At 40.0% G+C, this 22,482-nt stretch overlaps 1 protein-coding gene across 1 annotated transcript in view; it reads left to right on the top strand.

Annotated features, from left to right (window-relative positions):
• The window catches only part of LOC308520818 (uncharacterized protein), a gene marked incomplete at its 5' end in the record, with an annotated part of 89,645 nt that extends 68,934 nt beyond the window's left edge, over nucleotides 1-20,711 (top strand). Inside the window, 2 exons of the mRNA XM_081093548.1 lie at nucleotides 18,855-19,056; nucleotides 19,628-20,711. The remainder of the gene's footprint in view (nucleotides 1-18,854; nucleotides 19,057-19,627) is intronic.
• Nucleotides 20,712-22,482: the final 1,771 nt, after the last annotated feature.

Below are 22,482 nucleotides of genomic sequence, written 5' to 3'. Positions count from 1 at the left end.
AAAGGCACACAAAGATTTTGAATTGTCTATCTAGAGTATCATAATACATTTTTAAAATTATGAAATAATAGAATAGAATAATTCATGGGACATCACTCTCGGCCCCTCCCCACACACATTGGAGTGGCTTCCTCAGAGTGCTGTGGACTAGCCAGGGCCTGCCGTGCTATAGAGAGACCACCCCCCAACCCCTTTCCCATTTCTCCCCTTTGGGATTCTTCCTTCTATAGTCCTACACCCCCAACCTAGGGTCAACCAGTTTCTCCTGAAGAGTTCTGAGACTCATGGAGTCATCCCAGAGCTTCAGGGCTGGACCCTGGTTCTGCTGGGTGGCCTGGTATAGGAGGTACTCTGCTGGCTGACACAGCATTTCCTTTGTGGAATTATATGAGATGGGGCTGCCAGGATGATGATGACACACCGGTCTTGGAGCCCTACACACCCCATTGGTCCCTGTCAGAGAGCATTTTTAGTGGTAAGAATAAAATATGCTTTATGAGACTTTTGTTTCATATGTATATTTACATAATTTGCATAGATCATGTATAGACATTATTTACATAATCTTAACATACACAGATGTTTTTATAAATATAGTTTATATTGTAAATGTATATTGATAGGTATTGATATGTAACAAATTTATTAAAAAAATTTTTTTTCCTTTATTGATTAAGGTATTACAAATGTGTCCTTATCCCTCCATTGTCCCCCCACTCCCCCACTCATGCCCTCACCCCCTGGTGTCTGTATCCATTGGTTAGGCTTATATACATGCATACAAGTCCTTTGGTTGATCTCTCTCCCTTAGTCCCACCCTCCCCTACCTTCCGTCTGAGGTTTGACAGTCTGATCGATGCTTCTCCATCTCTGGATCTGTTTTTGTTCATCGATTTATGTTGTTCATTATATTCCACAAATGAGTGCGATCATGTGATATTTATCTTTCTCTGACTGACTTATTTCACTTATCATTATGCTCTCCAGCTCTATCCATGCTGTTGCAATTGGTAGGAGTTCCTTCCTTTTTACAGCAGCATAGTATTCCATTGTGTAGATGTGCCAAAAGTTTTTTAATCCACTCATCTGCTGATGGGCACTTAGGCTGATTCCAAATCTTAGCTATGGTGAATTGTGCTGCTATAAACATAGGGGTGCATATATCCTTTCTGATTGGTGTTTCTGGTTTCTTGGGATATATTCCTAGAAGTGGGATCATTGGGTCAAATGGAAGTTTCATTTTTAGTTTTTTGAGGAAACTCCATACTGTTCTCCACAGTGGCTGCACCAGTCTGCATTCCCACTAACAGTGCACAAGAGTTCCTTTTTCTCCGCATCCTCGCCAGCATTTATCATTTGTTGATTTGTTGATGATAGCCATTCTGACAGGAGTGAGATGAGATGGTATCTCATTGTTGTTTTGATTTGCATCTCTTGGATGATTAGTGACTTTGAGCATGTTTTCATATGTCTTTTGGCCTTCCTTATGTCCTCTTTCGATAAGTATCTATTGAGGTCCTTTGCCCATTTTTTTATTGAGTTGTTTGTCTTCCTTTTATTAAGTTCCATGAGTTCCCTGTAAATGTTGGAGATTAAACCCTTATCGGAGATATCGTTGGCAAATACGTTCTCCCATACAGTGGGTTTTCTTGTTATTTTGTTGATGGTTTCTTTTGCTGTGCAGAAACTTTTTATTTTGATGTAGTCCCATTTGTGTATTTTCCCTTTAGTTTCCATTGCTCTAGGAGTGGTACTGGTGAATAAATTGCTTTGGCATATGTCTGAGATTTTGCTGCCTTTGGATTCCTCTAGTATTTTTATGGTTTCCCATTTTACGTTTAAGTCCTTTATCCATTTTGAGTTTATTTTTGTGTATGGTGTAAGTTGGTAGTCTAGTTTCATTTTTTTGCATGTGTCTGACCAAATTTCCCAGCACCACTTATTGAAGAGACTGTCTTGACTCCATTGTATGCTCTTCCCTGTTTTGTCAAATATTAATTGAGCATATGGCTTGGGTCGATTTCTGGGTTCTCTGTTCTGTTCCATTGATCTATATGTCTGTTCTTATGCCAGTACCAGGCAGTCTTGAGAACCGTGGCTTAGTAATATAGCTTGATATCTGGTATTGTGATCCCTCCAACTATGTTCTTTCTCAGGATTGCTGTGGCTGTTTTGGGTATTTTTTTTTTTATTCCAGATGACTTTTTTTTTTTTAATTTATTGCTTAAAGTATTACAAAGGGGATTACATATGTGTCCATTTTATCCCCCCGCCCTAGACAGTCCCCCAGCCTCCCCTATCCCCCAGTGTCTTATGTCCATTGGTTATGCTTATATGCATGCATACAAGTCCTTTAGTTGATCTCTTATCCCCCTACCTCCTGCCCTCCAACCCTCCCCGGCCTTCCCGCTGCCGTTTGACAATCTGTTTGAGGCAGCTCTGCCTCTGTATCTATTATTGTTCAAAAATTTATAATGGTCTCTATTATCCATGAATGAGTGAGATCATGTGGTATTTTTCCTTCATTGACTGGCTTATTTCACTTAGCATAATGCTCTCCAGTTCCATCCATGACATTGAAAATGGTAAGAGTTCCTTCCTTTTTAGAGCAGCATAGTATTCCATCGTGTAGATGTACCACAGTTTTCTAATCCATTCATCTACTGATGGGCACTTAGGCTGTTTCCAGATCTTAGCTATGGTGAATTGTGCTGCTATGAACATAGGGGTGTATATATCCTTTCTGATTGGTGTTTCTGGTTTCTTGGGATATATTCCTAGAAGTGGGATCACAGGGTCAAATGGGAGTTCCATTTTCAGTTTTTTAAGGAAACTCCATACTGTCTTCCATAGTGGCTGCACCAGTCTGCATTCCTACCAGCAGTGCACAAGTGTTCCTTTTTCTCCACATCCTCTCCAGCACTTGTCGTTTGTTGATTTGTTGATGATAGCCAGTCTGACAGGTGTGAGATGGTACCTCATTGTTGTTTTTAGAGATCAGAATTTCATCATGAATGCAAAGATCTCAAAGTGACCTTCACATTTTGTTTCCTCTATCCCAGGTACCATCTTGCACTGGCTTTCTAAATTCGGTCATGCTATTGATTAATAACTGAAATATAAAATGCTATAATTTAATCATTTTAATTAGATCTTTTAATTCCACATGGAAAATTAAATTAGTTGAGATAAATAAGTAAAAAAAAATCAGAATTTCAAACAATTTTACATTTGTATAACTCTTAGAAATGTCAAGTATGTCTTAAAATCTTCCTTAATCCAGCCAATCGTATGGGAAGTTAACATGCTGGCCCTGTCAGTGTCTGGTCAAGCCTGAAAGAATCAAACTCTGACTCAGGGCTAAAAGGAAGGTTTTAATGCATGATAAGCTGTCAACTATCTCCTGATTTCTTCCAGCTTATGGGTGCTCATTATAGCAGTATTCGTCCCTCTTAAAAGCCCATCCATGACTTACTGTCAGATATACTTCCTTCAGTTAAAGGTTATTCTCCCCAATAATGTTTCCAAAGCATACTCCTTTTTTTCTTTTAAAAGTGTGGAGTCATTAACAAGCATGAGAAAATAGACTTGCTCATCACATTCTTTGACAGCTAGCGTCACTTTGCTACTATTTTTTTTCTTTGAGACACCACAACCTTTTCATGTTCGTGCTGTCTGTGCATGTTTATGACATCCATCAACACGAGCTCTGCCTGCTAGGGTAAAGGTATGGTGCCCTAGGGAGAGACATCACCGGCCAAATCCTGTGTAGATTGTGTCAGAGTAAATGATGATGGTGGAAGCTTGTAGAAGAACAGCAGAAACTCTGAGATTTTAGGGTGCTTTATCCAGATCAGAATTTTGTGCAGAGCTCTGGTGTTGAGTATTTTCTTGAATGTTTTCATATTCAACTGAGCAAAAATTTTATCGTTAAGGCCAGATCATTCCATGTTCCCAGTTATGCAATTAAGGGTATTATTCAGTTTTTTGTTATCCAGAGTCATATGTACACAATAATCGGTGTTTAATTTTAAACCCATTCAATATTTTTAGGAGTGGATCATATTCTTATAAGAAAATTATCTAAAAAATGGGAAAGTGCACAAATTGGCTTCTGACTACCAATAGCTTTTTGTCAGAGAAGGGAACTGTTAGGTTATCTGTTACTTTTTAAAAAATATATTTTTATTGATTACAGAGAGGAAGGGAGAGGGGGAGAGTGAGATAGAAATATCAATGAAGAGAGAGAATCATTGATTGGCTGCTTCCTGCACACCCGCTACTGGGGATTGAGCCCGCAACCTGGGCATGTGCCCTTGACTGGAATCGAACCCAGGACCCTTCATCCACAGGCTGACGCTCTATCCACTGAGCCAAACCGGCTAAGATGGTTATCTGTTACTTTTATTCCAAATTTATACCCTACACATCCATCCCCAACCACTGTCAGTTTGCAGTCATTTTAATATACCATGCTCCAGGTGCATGTGAGCGAGGGGGTATGCGTGAAGGAGAGCCAACTGGCTATAGTGCAACATGTTAACCACGTCAGAGTTAGGCTTTCAGCATTATTTCCAAATGACATTGTACAGTCACATGAATACACTGACAGGATATTCGTCATTCAACTGTGTATCATACAGTTTTAAATACACTCATTGCTGGCCCCTATGGCCTAGATGGCTTACTGTGATTCCTTGTAAATATCATTTTGTGTGTGTGTGTTCATAGTTTTAATTTATTAAATGTAAGCAACTAAAATATATCACAATTTTTCTTAAAGTGTTTGGGCATCCTTCCATTTTTAACAACCTAGGGCCCTCAGCCATGGGAAGTGGCCACAAGCTCTGTTTTGTTCTTTCGCAAATCCCTGCATTGATACTTGCCTTGTGCTTTCTCCCCTTTGCTGTTCTTAAAGAAGCAACTCCAACTGATCCCCTGCCCTCGGGCAAAATTAGTAACTCCCTTCTCTTTGCTCTCCGAGTATCCATCTTTATTATGAGCCTCACATTCTACCTTCCCTGATTTTAAACGTGCATGTCTGTCCCTCCATCCACTGTGAGGACTCAGTGACTTCACTAAGCTCATCACCACAGCAACATATGTCCTTCAGTCCCTTCCTCAGGGCAGCTGGCACCCAGGACACACAAAATGCTGTGGCTCCTGGGTGTCTCTCAGAACATGTGCATACTTCAGTGGCCCCTTTTGAGTAGGATACTCATCAAGAGTCAGCTGCATTTATTCCCACACCTTTATACCAGCTTTACTAGTTACTGTAAGTATGTAATTTCATTAAATATTAAACAACCACAAAATGAGTACATCATAAGTGAAAGTTTTAATTTTGTAAAATGTATCCGGAAGTCTTTGGGGAAAGTAAAGGCTAATCACACACACGCAGGCGCGCGCGCACACGCACACATACAGACAAACACACAGCTGTCAAGAACATCATGAGAAATACCACTATAAACATTTGAAGGAGAAATATTAAACATCTAGAAGGATTCTGTAGTACCTTTAAATCTTTGGTCCATTTTAAAGAAATCACAGTTGAAAAGTACAATGCATGAAGGTCTGGGTTGTTTGTTTACTTTTTCAGAACAAGATAGAGCTCCAACTAGTCCCAAACTAAAAAAAAAGTCATGGCTTTACATAAAAAAAAATGGCAAATTAGTTTAAGTTAAAATAAAATGTTTAACAAATAACCTTTTAAAGCTTTCTCTTCTTTAAACCTCTTTTATATATGAACTAACAAATCCTTGATAAAAGATTTTCTATGGAACCTTGGCCTGCTCCTATCCTTTGCCAGTAAAAATGGGTAAAAAACAGGAGCCAGACTGAAACTAAGGAAGGTGGTCCCTCTCTGATGCTAAAATTGAAATGTGAACTGAGGTGCTGCCTGCAGACATGAGTCACCTTGTGGAAGATGCGGGACAAATCAGGAATGAGAGATGGAGAAAGATGTTGATTTGGATCACTAAGTATTACTCCTAAGACCAGGCAGCCACCTTCCATTTTGGGGTTGGTCACACAACAGCATCTTTTGTTTTTGTTTAAGTTCAATTAAGTTGGGTTTCTTTCATACATAAACAAAAAGAGTCAGATAAAAAATATAAAAGACACCACTATTTTATATATTGTCATTATTATGGAAATTGTTGGTTGACAGCAAATATCAGTGGACATCTCTGTGCCAGACTCTGAGGATATGAACAAACCAGACCCAAGGCCAGGCTTCATGGATCTTATAGACCAGTGCCCCGATGACTGGAATGGACTGCAAATATAAATTTTATATCTCTACTACACTAATATTAACATCATGATTGTATTCATTATGCATTAATGGCTAATAAGTCCAATATAGACATTCAAGAAAGATTATTTTCAAGGAAGTAGCCATAACCCTGTAGATGAATGTCAGTCAGAATAACTACATACCCTAAATAATTTCTTTGTGCTACTGTCAAATTCAGGATTTGGTGTTGCAAGATCTACAACTTAATAAGTATGACGATTTTTTATGTTAGTATGATATCAATATACAAAGAGGCCTCATTGACTTGATTATTGCTATACAGTGGTGTTTGTAGATTTTTATACCTACAAGGGGCCGATGAGTAAGAAAAATTAAGCGATTCATTCACAGCTGGACTATGTGTGCAGCAGATACCAGTCATGTATTAAGATACAGAGTAGGTCATGATTGGTTGGAAGTCTCATAGTAGTTTGTTAACTACTAATAAAATAGTGATATTTGGATAGAGGAGAGAAAGGTGTCAGTCCAGACCCTGCTAGTGAGCCAGGAATTGTACACGCCCTGCATACTCTCTGGGGAAGGAGTGTGCATTCAACACTATGAGTCAGGTGTTTCTTGACATTGGGGACATAACGGCTGAAAATCATGTGAGCTGGTGGGAAATCTAGGACTGGAACCTAGCATCCTGAGGTTTTCTAGAGGGTTTTGTTTTTAAATCCATTTAAAATAAAGGATAGGCAGACTCTCAATTTTTAAACATCAAAAAAGGAGAAAATTTGAAATGTGGTTATTAGCAGCCCAAGGGAAATAAACCTGCATCAAACAAGCTCAGTCTGTGATATCTGCAGTCCCCTTTCTTCTTCTGTTCCTCAAAGAGCAGTCACACTGATCTGGAGGGAATTTAATTTTTATCCTTATAGCTTAACTCTAGCTTGTTGGAGAGGAAGTTAATACCCTGCCTAAACTTGGGCTTTGTAACATGGTATCAGAGCATGCCTTATTCATGTCTTATTCAAATACCTTGGATGAAACAAAACATCATTGACTTGGACTTGCTCCTGTAAACCTCAATTTTCAAAAGCTTTTAGTGTCAATTACCTCCCACAACAAAGCAGTCCATGAGCCCCTTGATAATGCTCAGAGTGTCATATCATCAATCGCAGGCCTGCGATTCACAGTAAAATCTAATTTCTTGTAGTTACTGCTGAGAGTTAGGCTGCCATAATCAATTGAATTCCTAAAGAAAATGAGCATCTCAGAAGCAAACCCGAACTTATTAAAAGGAGCTTCCAATCAAAATTTCCAGCAGCAATGGTGCTTCCTAATTCAGTTCATTCAATACACGCGACTCAGCAGTTTTAAGGATATATTTTCCAGAATATAGTGAGATCTTTCCCCATTAGAGAAAAAAATTGAATAGAAAGCAATTCATACAATATTAATAACTTGCTCTACTTTACAGCTTAGTAATAAAGTTATTTATGCTGCCAGAGGCATTTCATGACATTACCAGTAGAAAGATAGCGGTAGACAGGAAGCCCAGGCCTGTGCCACTTACAAACGGCAGAGCTACAGCACCTCCCTGCAAGGCTGCGTAGCAGGACTGTGGCCAAGGGGAATGACCCTGGGACAAAATCTTTATACAACACACAGAAGAAGTGATCAATCTGAGTCCCATCTTTTGGAAAAATGAATAGCAAACATCGTAATTTAGATCAACGTAGCCTACACATAGATCATCTCGTTGCCGCACCACAAATTTATCTCTTTCCCAGATCAAATATGTTCTTTCAAGATTTAAATTACACCTCACACCTATCGCCTTTTACATTAGCACAAGTTATGTTCTCATCCATGCTACCCCCATACACAGAGGAATGCTTTTTATTTTTGATTATGTACCGTTTTATTTTTTATTATTTATTTTGTATTATGTTTCCTACATTTGATTCTAAGCACCTCGAAAGCAATAATCACATCCAGTGCCTCTCTATCTCCCCATAGCACCTGCCACAGTAGTAAATAAAAGAGCAATGCTAAAGAAATATTTGTAAATAAAGAAATACAGTGCCAGAGTTTTGTCTGATAGATGGTTATAATAGAGCCATTTCCCACGATCAGATCTTGCATGTGCAAACAGAAGGAAGTGGTGGCATAAATAATTCAAAACAGAAGATAATTGGAAAGTCATTTATATTGTAACTTTGAAATGCATTAAGGCCAGCCACAAGCTTATAGCCCATTTATAGACTAGCCAGGAAACGATGAATGGTGTGCCGGACTAAGAGAAAAGATGAACGGGCATGGGAAACATTTCGGATATTTTCTCTACCCAACATGTATCCCCCACTTTCTTATAGCTTCCTAATATCCATCTAAGTAATTATCTCCTGCAATGCTTTTGGGAAAGTGAGGCTAGGCATCATGGAGGCTCCTTCAACTAACTTCCTTGTTATTGCCGGGCACAGCTAAGGGGTGGCACATCACTAGCTCTGGGTCAATCAGATCCTCTCTTCATTGCATTTCAGGCCATGTTGTGCAAAGGCAGGAGAAAGAAAAAACGAACCTTGCAGGGCTGGCACATACATGGATATCTGTCAGAGCCTGCTTCTGACACTTTCTAGAGAGACCTAGGTTCCCTAAATTCCAAACAGGTTTCTTGTGATCTACCCATAGTTCCTATGAATTGACTTTTAACAGAACTTAATAGAATTAGTTTCTTTTATTTGCAAGGAACACACTCTAACAACTATGGTAGGCCAACACTTTCCTAAGAAATGAGGAAATGGAAAACCAGAAGAGTGGCACAGTGTACTGTAAGAGTGGAGTTGTAAAGGATGCCATGCATTAGAATCGGGGTCAGAGAAGGCACAGAAAGTGAGGGTAGGCTGCTTATATGCACGAAAGAGAAGGAGGAGCAAAGGAGGCTGATTCACAGGGTAAGAAAAGGGATCGGAATCATAGAAGCAGTTATGCTTGGTACCCAATTCTGAAACCTCTGGGTTGGCATGGCTCCCAATGGTGATCCAATTCCCAACCCTATTTCCCAGGACAGTTTATATTTCTCTGGAATTTCATTACTTTTAGAATGACTCTTCAGAGCTTTCAAAATGAAAATACAGTGTTTAAGATGGGAGCTCTAGGATGGCACTTCCAATGTGAAAACCCCAGTTCCATCAGTTGTTATTTAATTTTTTTCTATAGATTAAGTCTCATAATATCTACCTCAGAGGGTGTTGATGAGGTTTCAGTAAGATAATCCAAGCCTTGTGCTTCTAATAGTTTCATTCTTCTCTCCATAAAATCCATTGCACACTATACCAAGTGATTTTTCATAGTATGATTGCATCCTGTTTAAAATCTCCAAAGGCACTTAGAGTTAAAAATGGAGCTAAATACCAATGCTTACAATTTCTCATGTCCTTGCTCTTGCCTGCCTTTCCTTTCTCCTTCATTAATCCTCATCACCAGTCGAACTCTAGCACATACACTGGGCTTCTTTCTGTCCTTCAGATGCACCAAGTTTATTCCTACCTCAGGATCTTCCTGTCTGCTCCTCTCTCTGCTTCAGGGCTCTTCCTCCAGATCTTTGCATGACTCTCCTTTTCGAATCATTCAGTCTTTTTAAATGCTGCCTTCTCAGAGTTAGCCACCCTTTCCTTAGTAGACACCACACCATCACTCTTTATTCCTTAATGCTGAGTTATTTTCTCAAATGACTTAATAGCTATCCATAACTCTCAGTTTGTTTTTTGCCTATTTACCTCATTAGCATATAAGATGAAAGCAGAGACACTGTCTAACTTGTTTACCACTCTATGTCCAGTGCTGAATAAATGAATGAATGAATGATCACATGCAGTGCTTATCATAGTTTCATTTTCTTCAGCATTTCCTGCATTTTCTCCAGGGATCATGAATTACTGTTATAATAGGAAAAAAAGAAGGTATTTTACTTTAACCAGGAAATATTTCTTTTAAAAAATTCATCTGTCATGCCCTAACCAGTTTGGCTCAGTGGATAGAGCGTAAGCCTGCAGACTGCAGGGTCCTGGGTTTGATTCCAGTCAAGGGCACTTACCCAGGTTGCAGGCTCAATCCCTGGCCTTGGTCAAGGCGCATGCACATGTGGTAGGCAACCAACGGATGTGTCTCTCTCACAATGATGTTTCTCTCTCTCTCTGTCTCCCCCCCTCCCTTCCACTCTTTCTAAAAATGAATGGAAAAATATCCTCCAGTGAGGATTAACAACAACAAAAAATCATCTGTCCTAACACTACGTCCTTGGAAATTTTATTTTCTTATTGCCCTTTGATGGCATCTTTGGATATCAAAATGAGACCTGGTTTCTAAAATACCATAATGTGGGCAGGACCAAGTTAGGTGTGCCCAGAGTCTAGGCAGAGCAATGTGCAGACAGCATGGAAGGCCAGCTGGCGGGGACAGACAGCGTTAGGGCAGTTGTCCAGACGGCTAGTCACAAAGACCATATGTCAGCAGACAAGGAGCTGGCTTCTGGGCTGAGAACTAAGAACAGTGGAAAGAGGCTCATGCTGACAATGCAAGTTAAGAGCTTTGTAAATGATGACAGTGCTCTTCAAACTTAAGATAAAGAGGGCCACCTGAGCCAGTAAGACAGGCTGGAGGCCAGTGCCTGGCGCAGCAAGCCTTCCTCTATGCAAGGTAAGCAAGTCAGTTGCTCTAAAAACAAGATATGAAGTAGTTGAGCCCTTTTTCCAAAAGATAGTGTTTTCTAGTCTGAGGTCCCCACATTTAGATCGTTGCTCTCTATTTTTTGAGTAGTAAACACCTAAAGGCGACCCTGATCAGGGTGATTCTAGACCAGCCGTGGGCAAACTATGGCCCGCGGGCCGGATCCAGCCCGTTTGAAATGAATAAAACTAAAAAAAAAAAAAAAAAAAAAGACCGTACCCTTTTATGTAATGATGTTTACTTTGAATTTATGTTAGTTCACACAAACACTCCATCCATGCTTTTGTTCCGGCCCTCCGGTCCAGTTTAAGAACCCATTGTGGCCCTCGAGTCAACAAGTTTGCCCACCCCTGGTCTAGACCTTCTCAGTCATTCATTACTCAAGCCCTCAAAGGCTCACTGGGGGAGCCCTGGAGAGGCTTTCAGGGTTACCTTCATCAGTGTCTGATTTGCAACAGTCTCTTAATCTGGGCTCAGTTCAGAAATGGAGGAAGAAAGTGAGCTGGAGATTGCCATGGGTCACAACCTTCACACACACCAAGGGGCCAGATTCCCCTGGCAAAGGCTCTGTAAGAGAATGAGAGTAGTGGGACTCTGCATTAGTTCTCTAACTGAAATAACTCCTCAACCTGAGTCCAAGTTAGCAGGAAAAGCTCATGAAAATCCCAGAAGGACAGAGAGAAAGCTAGTCATCTGCCAGGAGACTCTAAGCCTCCCTCCCAGACATCTTCCATGCAGCCCACAGCTGGCCACCTGCTGCAGGGAGTGCTGGTTCCAGTGCTACAGACTCGGGCATGGACCCGATCGGGCCAGAGTAATTAACTTATATCCAGTAAGCAAACTCAAAATTAAAACAAAGGCATTTCTCTGTTAAAAACTACACAGCTGCTATTACTAAGTGGGTAAACTGCTTTGAAATTGGTGTTGAATTGGTGCTGAGGTCATAATGGGACTTGATTATTTCCATGTGGTACTTAACAGGCACATAAAATTCCACTAATATGAAAAAATGTGTTTTAAATCTTGGTTGACAGGGAAAAGAATACTTTCATATTACTAAAACATGCAAAAAGGAATTTTATGACAACTTAAGTATATTATCTCAGAATATTGATTTAAAAACCCTTCAAATAAGATAGACTAGCTTACAATGACTGATATTAATAGGCCCCCAAATTGATTAGAATAGAGCTTTTCTTGTTTGTAAGAAACGTATTTTAGACTTTTAAATAAACTGAATTATGTTTTAAACCTCCAGCAAAACATTTGCCAGAGATTTCCAGGACTCCTTGGCCTACACATCATTTGCTGTCCGGATTAATCTCTACCATCTGGACCCTTCTCTCTTTGCACTATGGCTGGCCCATCTTGGTCTGTCTTGTTTGGACTTGGTGACATAAACATGAGCAAGTAACCATAACTCAGCATAGTTTGATTGCTAACATCTTAGACTCTGAAATCACACAATCTGGGTTCAGATCCTGGCTCAGCCCCTTATTAGCTGTGGTACACTGCACAAATTACTTAACCTCTTTGTGACTTCGTTTTCCCCTCTGTGAAATGCAATACTACCTACCTCAAAGGTTAAGAACAAAACAAACAAAAAAAAGGAAGGAAGGAAGGAAGGAAGGAAACTACATCAACAATTATTTAACTAAAGAAAAAAATCTTTGTCTAAGACTTGCATTGATATACAATATTGATACTGCCAAAGCCTCCTTCCAAACCACTAAATCCTAGTAGTTTGTATGAACTTCTCTCCCTCCAACCAGTTCTATTTTGAACAATGCCTGGCACCAAACAAATGCTCAGTAATTGTTGACTGACATCAGCTGCTCCTTAAAAGCAAATCCATCTCAACAGATGACAACTGGGACCTCAAGACACACCAGAATTAGCATCCAGTCCAGTCCCTCAGGTACAGGTGAGCAACAGGCTATAGCAGATATGCCATCTTGATAAGCATATGCCTGTCTGCTTGGACCATATAGGTACAGCCCTGAGAAATAAAGATAGCTTCACCCCTGAGTGCTACCTTATGCCAGGCACTGTGCTTGTCATTTGTAACATGACCCCATGTCATCTTTGCTTTTATCTTTGCATTGCTGTGAGAGAAACAAAACAAAAAAATGTCAAACTCTGGTGTTCATATATTTAAGAAGAGATAATTCCATTTCCCAAGTTCCTCGACCAATGGGGAGATATTTTTCAGTTCTTTGTATCAGAGTTTGATGAATACAAAATGATTCAGCATTCAATTCTGCTCCTACTCAATATTTATATGAGAGAATTACAGCCTTATTTTAAAAAAGAAAAGCCAGATATAAAGTGTGGTGAAATATAATCATATTTTTTTGTTTTATTTTGTATTGAAGTGTGAGAAACATACCCCAAAGTGCACACATAATAATTATATTGCTTGCTGTATTTTCACAAACTGAATACATCTATGTAACCTGCACCCAGATAAAGAACATTATCAACATTCCAGAAACCCCTTTGTACTTCCTGTCACCAACCCGTCCCCAGTGGTAATCACCATTTCCACTTGTGACTGATATTACAATATCAACTCTCAATATTACAACACCCCCACTGGTATTGTTTTGCCTGTATTTGTACTCTGTATGTATAGAATCATAGCATGTAAACTCTTTTGTGTTGACTTCATTCACTCGCCATCTGTAAGAATCAGCTCCACTGCTGAATCTATATATATAAAACCTAATATGCAAATAGACTGAATGATGGAACAACCGAACAACTGGTCGCTATGACATGCTTTGACCACCAGGGGAAGCACGCATGGAACATGGCGGGCATTGGCAGCTAGCGGCAGAGCACGGAACATGGTGGGCATCGGCCACAGTGGGATGGTGGAGCAGGTGAGCAGGGGTGCCAGACCAAGAGCGGGGGTGGGGCACTAGTCACTGTCATTGGGTCAAGCCTCTGGTGGTTACTGAAAATTCTTTGCTCCCATGTGCTGCGGTCCTGCCCAGCGCTCGCACCTGCTGTTGGGTGCCCGGTGCCAGCCCCAATCGCCCCTGAGGGCTTCTCCACCTCCCCCTGCTCCTGAGGGTTGATCGGGGTAGCAGCTGCTGCTCACATCCACTGTTGGCGCCGGCCCTAATTGCTCTGCACCGTCAGCGAATGCGAGCGGGGTTGGCACTGTCAGCACATGGGAGCAGCAGCAGTGGGAGTGTGGCTACTTGCAGACAGGGGACTGGGGGCCACGGTGGGAGAGGCCAGGCAGGGGTATGGAGGATGGGCCAAGACCTGCCCCTGTGCCTACAGCAGCCTTGCATCCCACAGTTCAAGGTGCATGAATTCATGCACTGGGCTCCTAGTATAGTTATAAATGGTTTGTGATCATTACTATATAGAATTCCATTCTTGAATATACTATGTGTTAGTGAATTATAATGGCAGTTTGATGGGCAGTTTGAGGCCATTATGAATAGTACATGTCCTTTGGTGCTCATATATGTGCACTTCTGTTGAGGATCCACCTCTGGGGTTTCATTGCTAGGCCATAGGGTACACATAGGTTCTTCCAAATAGTGCCCCATTGTGGTTATACTGATATACATTCTACTATCTGTGAAGGAGCATTCCAGTTCCTCCACATCCTAACCAAGGTTTGGCATTGTTCATTTTTTAAATGTTAGCCATTCTCATAGGGTGTATAGGCTCATTCTTCACTTACTCTTATCCTTCTCCTCCAGGGCTACAGAGTACAGTTCACTCCCTGGTGTTGATGCAGAATAATCACGTGCCCAACTACACTGGGCCACATGGAGGATGATCTTAGCACAGTGGCATGGCCTAAAAAATAATAAATCTTATCCCCCAATAGCCTGGGAAAGCAATGAGGTCTTCACTTAGTCTCTTGAAGAGGAGATAGTGGGAGAATCGTACATAATAAAGAGCTAATATGCTAATTAGACCAGATGGCAGAACGACTTTCCGGACAACCTGCCGGAACAACCCATGGGCAGGGACCGGGGCCAGGGCCAGCAAGCCTGCGTGCTAGGCCAGCCATGCAGTCCAGGCACCCACCCCACCCCCTTCTGCAGAGGTGGCAGGAGAGGCGCTGGCATGGGTCTGGGCCCAGTCCTGGTCCCAGCACCACACTTTCCACAGAGGCAGCTACAGGGGAGCGGGGCTAAGCCACAGTTGGACATCCCCTGAGGGCTTCTGGGCTGCCAGAGGGATGTCTGACTGGCAGCTTAGGCCCAATTCCCCAAGGAGCGGGCCTAAGCTGGCAGGTGGATATCCCCCAAGGGGTCCTAGACAAGGGGACCCCTCCCCCAAGTGCATGAATTTTCATGCACTGGGCCTCTAGTTATAACATAATAACATAATACACAGCAGAACTTTTCAAGGATACTCTTACAACAGCATGTCTCTAATATCCTACTATCATGTCAGCTGCCCCACTCCTTCCACAAGACAACCCTTTCTGTTCTTCTCTCTGCTGGGGCTCCCTCTGCTCTAATCTCCCTTCCTTTCTTCATGCCCAGCTGCTGACTTATGAACTCTCTTTCCCTCAGTCATTATCCTGGAGAGCAGTCAAGTTCAAGACAGATGGTCCTTCCTCAGGGTGGGAGAAGTGGCAGATCATAAACATTATAACTTAACAATTCCCCTTAACATTGAGTGGTGGGGGATTTTGAGACATTGGTGTGTGTGCTGCACTGTTAGCTGGCACCTTTCTCCTGTTCCAAGCTGGGCACCAGGCTCTGGTCATTTCTTCCCATGGATAGCTCAGCCAGGCAGAAAACCAAAACTCCTGTAGCCAAAGGCCTTTTCACTCTTGCAAAATCCTAAATCCTCAAAAGGAGTTTCACTGAGCATCCTGGAAGAGAATGGGAGAGAAGGGCTTTTAAGAAGCCACATGCTGAGAGCAGAGATTCAGTTCTCATGGAGGGAGAAGTGGACGAGATCGGAGGACTCCACAAGGGGTGGCAACTCGTGCTGTGTTCTGTGGCAATGCTGGAAGGAGGACCAGGCTGCAGCTAGTCTGTTCAGGAAACTTTGTGCCACTGGAAAAGGGTCCCCTCTGGGCAGATGCAGGCCAAAAGGAATATGGCTTATGAACAGGTGGTGCTGGGTCCAGAGTAGAATGAATCCACCCTATGCTTAGGCACAAGGCCTGGTAAGCAGTATGCAGGCTGGCTCTAAGTCCCCTCACCCCCTCAATCTAATCTTTTGCCATAAAAGTGCACCACTGTGCACAGTGTCCCTGCAAAAAGGTAACAGGACTACAAAAGGATGGCTCCTTGGTGCCTCTAGAGAGGAGAGACCCTAGGTGTTGGCAGCCCCAGCCTCAGCAAAAATCCTGATTCCCCCACTTGCTATGGAACAGAGGGGCTGGGAAACTTCAAGGAAGCACTGATTTTGAAGTTTAACTCTGATATATCATCAAGGACCATGATGGCCCAGGAAGTAGAAGCCCTTTTTCTGAACCTACTTTGTGACCTCCTGGATGTTGAGATGATTCTACAGGAAGCAGGGACCCCAGTACTGACAGTGTGTTTCTTTTTAGTCTGATAAGGTTGAGTCAGGGTCTGTTTAATTTGATTTAAAGGAAATAAGAACCGGGATGTTTCTTGTATACTTGAGTTTATTTTCTACCCTTGTCATACCTGAATTGGAGTTCCCTTTAAAAATAAACCTATTTTTCATGTAATACTGGTTTCGTGGTGTTGAACTCCTTTAGCATCAAACCAGTATTATATGAAATGTTGAAGGGTATTCTTTAAGAAGAGGAAGAAGAAAAAAATATATTAAAAATATGAAAAATAAAATGTCAGTAAATATATATCTATTGACAATTGAATCTAAAAATCAAAATAAATGTACAAGGAATCTAACAAAATAAATGGCTGAATAAAATAGGACCAGAGGCATAGAAACATGAAATAGACTGAAGAATCTCAGTGGAAAAGGGGGTGGGGGTAGTTGGGAAGAGGTTAAATAAAGATCTTATATGCATATTTGCATTATCTATGGACACAGACAATAGGGTGGTGAAGGCGTGGGGCAGGGCAGGAACTGGGTGGCAGGGGTAATAGGCGGGAGGGAGGAAGTCTGTAATACTCTCAACAATAAAATTTTAATAAACGTATTTTTGATAAACGAAACTATAAAACTCAACTTGCAATATGACAGTGAAATTACTCTTGCATAGGTATGCATAAATAGGGTATTTTTTAAATTTAGTCCATATGAACATTAGAATACAATCTTAAATTTAAATGTAATCCTCTATAATTTTATATGATATGGTACCTAACTAGAGGCTGTAATGTTCATCATATAAAACATGGGGAATTCAAGATTATAGTGAGTAAAGATCTGACATTTCCAAGTATTCATGTAGGTATTTAGGCAGATTACTTGTCAATATGTTTTTGTCCTATTGCTTTTTAGATTTTCTTTTTACCTGAGAAGCAGAAATATCGGAAGTGTAACTGCTGTCATAATAATACATACTCTGAACTATTTGCAAGTGTCTGCAAATGGAATGCTTATTTTTCAACACACACAGTAGTGGTTTGTTTTCATGACACTAAAGAATGGTACTTGAATAATATATAGCCTGATTTTGAGACAGCCAAATTAATGATGATTGAAACTGAAAATTAATTTTATAAGTTATTGTGAGGCACTACTATGGCAGTCAGAAACATCCAAAAACACACAAGAAAAATTAAGTTAATGTTCTTCTCATTTAACCTAGAATAAGTATGATTTTCTGATAACTTTTCCATGTAAATTAAAGTCTCAAAGATAAACAGATATTTAAAACTTGCAATATCTTTTTCTTATGAATTTTTAATAGAAACCACTATGACAGTGGTTCTCAACCTTCCTAATGCCACGACTCTTTAATACAGTTCCTCATGTTGTGGTGACCCCCAACCATAAAATTATTTTCGTTGCTACTTCATAACTGTAATGAATCGTAATGTAAATATCTGATATGTAGGATGTATTTTCATTGTTACAAATTGAACATAATTAAAGCATAGTGATTAATCACAAAAACAATATGTAATTATATATGTGTTTTCTGATAGTCTTAGGCGACCCCTGTGAAAGGGTCGTTTGACCCCCAAAGGGGTTGCGACTCACAGGTTGAGAACCGCTGCACTATGAGAAGAATTATTTGATCATAAGATAGTGAATACAATCATTATAGATGGTAAGAATGACAAAAAGATGATACCTCAATTATTCTGTAGATTTTTAGGCACCTTTCCTTTGAAGAGTTCAAAATCTTTGAATATGGATTATTTTAACATATTCCATTTTCTAGGATAATAAGAAGGCAAATAGGACTACCCCCAATGCATAAATAAAGAAATGAGCACAAAATTTTAATCCTTCTTCAAGAATACAGTCAGCCATTAAATTATTCATACACATGTATATTTTAATGCCTTCATGCTTTTCTTTTAATCATAGGATTTTTTTCTTATTTCTCTCCTTCAAAATGCTGTTTATACTATAAGAACAAACTGAAATATTACCTCTTCCATCAAGCCCTCCCTGATCCTCAGGCAGAAAATACTGACCAAGCTGCCTATTATTCACCAATTTCATTTGCTTTAATTGCTGAATATTATCCGTTGGATTTTGAAGAGTTTTCTTAAATTATGCCTAAATGCAAGTCAAACATAAATAGCAAATACACCAGAATTGTTAGCCATGGTTATGTGTGGGAGTTGTACTGTGCAAACTTTTAACTTTATATTTTCAAGTTTTTCTGTAAAGGCCATGTAATTTATGATTGGGGGAAAAAAAACAAAACAAGACAAATTGGGGGAAAGGACATATATTAAGTTTTACCATCTATCCTTTTAATTCACAGTGATGAAAAAGCGATGCTCCAGAACTAGGATCTAGAAGAGATACCTGAGGAAAGAGGCCTTTGGATGGAGGAGGGATGAAAAATGACCCCTGCTAAAATTTTACCTTCTTTACATATAATATCTAGATTCTTCTCTTCTCCCCAGGCAGCTCTGGAGATGTCAATATTGACCCTGGGATTCCTGTGTCATTTTCAAGAAAATGTAAGACAATAGGCTGAATAGATAGATGGCCACTGAGAAAACTACTGTATCTTTCTTAAATGGATAGGGAAGAAGGAATAACTTAGAGCCTTCTTGGGAGAAGTAGGACACAGTGATGAGCCTACTTCTAATAGCTGGAGTCCAGCTGAAAGTTTCTGCTTTCAAATGTGAAGTTGCATCTGAGGAAAGACAACAATGTCTGCTCACATGTCCTGGTTAGGGGAAAATCCCACTGCTAAACAAAGAGGCCCAGGACACAGCAGCTTGCAGAAAAGGAAGTTTACTTTTCTCTCATTAATAGTCCAGAGGTGCGTGGTCTGGTCTGGTCTGGTCTGATGGGCTCATTTAGGCACCTCTTTTTTCCCACAGAGTGTCTTAGCCACAGGTAAGGGAGGTTCGAAAGCTGCAGGCTTGTGAGCCCCATCCAGCCTACCACTTGCTTTTATAAATATATTCTATTGGAATACAGCATGCCCATATGTTTATGTGTCATCTTTGGATGCTTTCACACTGTAAGGCCAAGACTGTATAGTCATGAAGCTAAAAGTATTTACTATTTGTTTCTTTACAGAGAAAGTTTGCCTAACTCTGCTCTGTATTGACCTTGCTGTGTTGTGGAAGCTGGATTGTGGGCCCATTTAAGTTCCATCTGTGGAAGGAGAAGAGCACACATCCATATTACAAAGCCCCTCACGTTTCACTTCTCTCACATTCTCCCATGAGGATTCAATCACAAGCCCTCACATAGTGGAGAGGAGGCTGGGAAATGAGTCTGTGGCTGAACAACCATGTGCCCAGGTACAACTTCATCCCAATGAAACAAAAGTAGAATGGAGTTCGGAGGAAAGCCAACAGCCTCCACCACTTGGTGTGCTTGTTTTGTCCATCTCCTCCACCTTGGCCATTTAAAATAGCGTAAATTCATGTGTGTATCATGTCATAGGTGAATGCTCACATTTTTATCCATACAAGAAGTGTATTTGTGCTACAACCAAGCCAATATACTTTTTAGTACTGTGTGTCAGATAGACCGTTGAGGTACAATTTGATGAAAGTCTAAGATCTTATAGTGGATGTCAAGCCAGCCTACAGAAAAATTGTTTTTATTAGAACAAACAATGACATGAGCAAGCTGGTCAAGGTGGTATGTGGCTCTTCTCAAACAACACCATGGTGCTGAACAGTGGCCTAGGAAGTGTGCCATGACAAATTCTGGTGGAAGCTAATGCCTTCAAAAAGTGCCATCCAAAACTGTTTTGTGAAAGACTTCCTCAAACACAAAAATCTTCAAGACCTGTTTATAAAGTATTGACCATGTACAAAATATTCTGTAAGCCTCCAATCAAGTTCCATTTAAAAAGAAAAAACAATATATATGAAAATATCTAATGAATAGTCACAGTTTCGATAGGGGACTTCACAGTCCATTTGCTCTACTACTATATGAGATTAAAAGTAGAAAAGGCATCTAAGCTAACCTTTCTGCGAAGATGATTTCCTGCAGCAACTTTTACTAGCTTCTTGGATTCAATTTTAAATGTCTGGAGCAATGTCCTCTCCTGAAGACAATTCAAAGTCCTATGGGAGATTTTCCCAACACCCATGGTGTAAAAAGTAATAGAGCAAGGAATAAAGAGATAGAGCCTATAGTCCTCACTCTTCTCTTCTCAATCATGTCAACTTGCATGAGTCATTCTACATATTCATTCAATTGTGTATTTTTCCTACTAGATTCAAAGCCACTGCTGTGGGTGGCTTTTTGGAATATTATTGGAATATTATTCCAATAATATTCTATTGGAATACAGCATGCCCATATGTTTATGTGTCATCTTTGGATGCTTTCACACTGTAAGGCCAAGACTGTATAGTCATGAAGCTAAAAATATTTACTATTTGTTTCTTTACAGAGAAAGTTTGCCTAACTCTGCTCTGTATTGACCTTGCTGTGTTGTGGAAGCTGGATTGTGGGCCCATTTAAGTTGTCAGAGACCAAGCCCAGCCCTCTAATAATTTATAACCAAATATAGAAGCAACTGCAAGAGAAAGGACAAATGCTTAAGTAGGTGGGATCACATCAGTTGCAAGTGATGGTAGAGAAAGGGACATGCAAACTGGTTTGGGAGATTGGTGAGATTGAGATCTAGAAAGGCAAAGATGGAGTGAAAAGCATCCCAAGTGGAAAGAAGGCATAAGTAAAGAGTCGAGGTAGCAAAGGAGATAATGAAGGAATGACTGGTGGTCAGTTATAGCTAGAATATGTGTCATTCACAAGGGAATAGTGGGATATTTGTTAGGAAAGATAGGATATGACTGTCAAACTAATGAGTCTGATGTTCTTTAGTTAGCAAAGTGAAGGATTCTGAGAAGGGAGGTGATTTGATTAGGGAAAGAAAGACATTAGAAGGATTATTCACATGGTGGTTTTGTAGAATAATTGTGGGTAAGGAGACTAATTAGAAACTAGTTAGAAAGCCAGAACAAAAGGACAGATGTGAAAGAGATTATCAATAAGAATCAAGGTCAAGAAATTATTTCTGTGTTGAACATGATGCAATTGCTTAAAGATGCCACAAACTAAAAATGATGAAGCAAGAAATATAACACAGCAGTGTACCAGAGTTCTAGTTGCTCCACATCCTTTCCAACACTCAATATGTCAGTCTTCTTCAATTTTAACATTCTAGTACATTTGTAGCAGTATCTTGTTATGATTTTAATTTACACTTTTCTAATGATTAATTATATGTTCATGTCCTTTTTTCATGTCCTTAGTGGCTATTGTATATGTTTTTTATGAAGTGTCTGTTCAGATCTTTTGCCCACGTTTTTTCCTGTCATTTCTCTTATTTTTGAATTTTGGAGTTCTTTACATATCCTGGCTGCAAGCCCTTTCCCAGATATGAGTATTGCAGATATTGTTTTTTTGCTTTTTCAGTTTCTTGGTGGTGTCTTTGGAAGTGTAAACATTTTTAATTTTAATAAAGTCCAATGTATCAATTTTTATGGACACGATTATGTTTTATCTACAGTCTTTGCCTATCCTCAAATCTTGAAAATTTTCTATTTTCTTCTAGAAGTTTTATGTTTAGATTTTGCTCAGATCTATCATCTGCTTTGAATTTATTTTTGTGTACAGTGTGAGTTACGGGTCAAGGCTAAGTTTTTCTCTGTTTGAATACTCAGGTATCTCAGCAGTATCTATTGGCAATATTATCCTTTCCTGAACAGATTACCTTGACATCTTGTGAAAAATCAATTAACTACAAACATTGGTCTACTTCTGAACTCTTTGTTCCATTCTACTGACCTCTCTGTTTATCCTTACACCAAGGTCACAGTCTTGATCACATATTTTTCAAGTAAGGTTTAAAATCAGGAAACAAGTCCTCCAAATTTATTTCTTTATTTTAAATAGTTATTTTT

Source organism: Myotis nattereri, assembly GCF_964212035.1.
Source record: "Myotis nattereri genome assembly, chromosome: 6".
Classification (NCBI taxonomy): Eukaryota; Metazoa; Chordata; class Mammalia; order Chiroptera; family Vespertilionidae; genus Myotis; species Myotis nattereri.
Note: the sequence above shows the minus strand (reverse complement) of the source record. Positions and strands in the feature narration are given on the sequence as shown.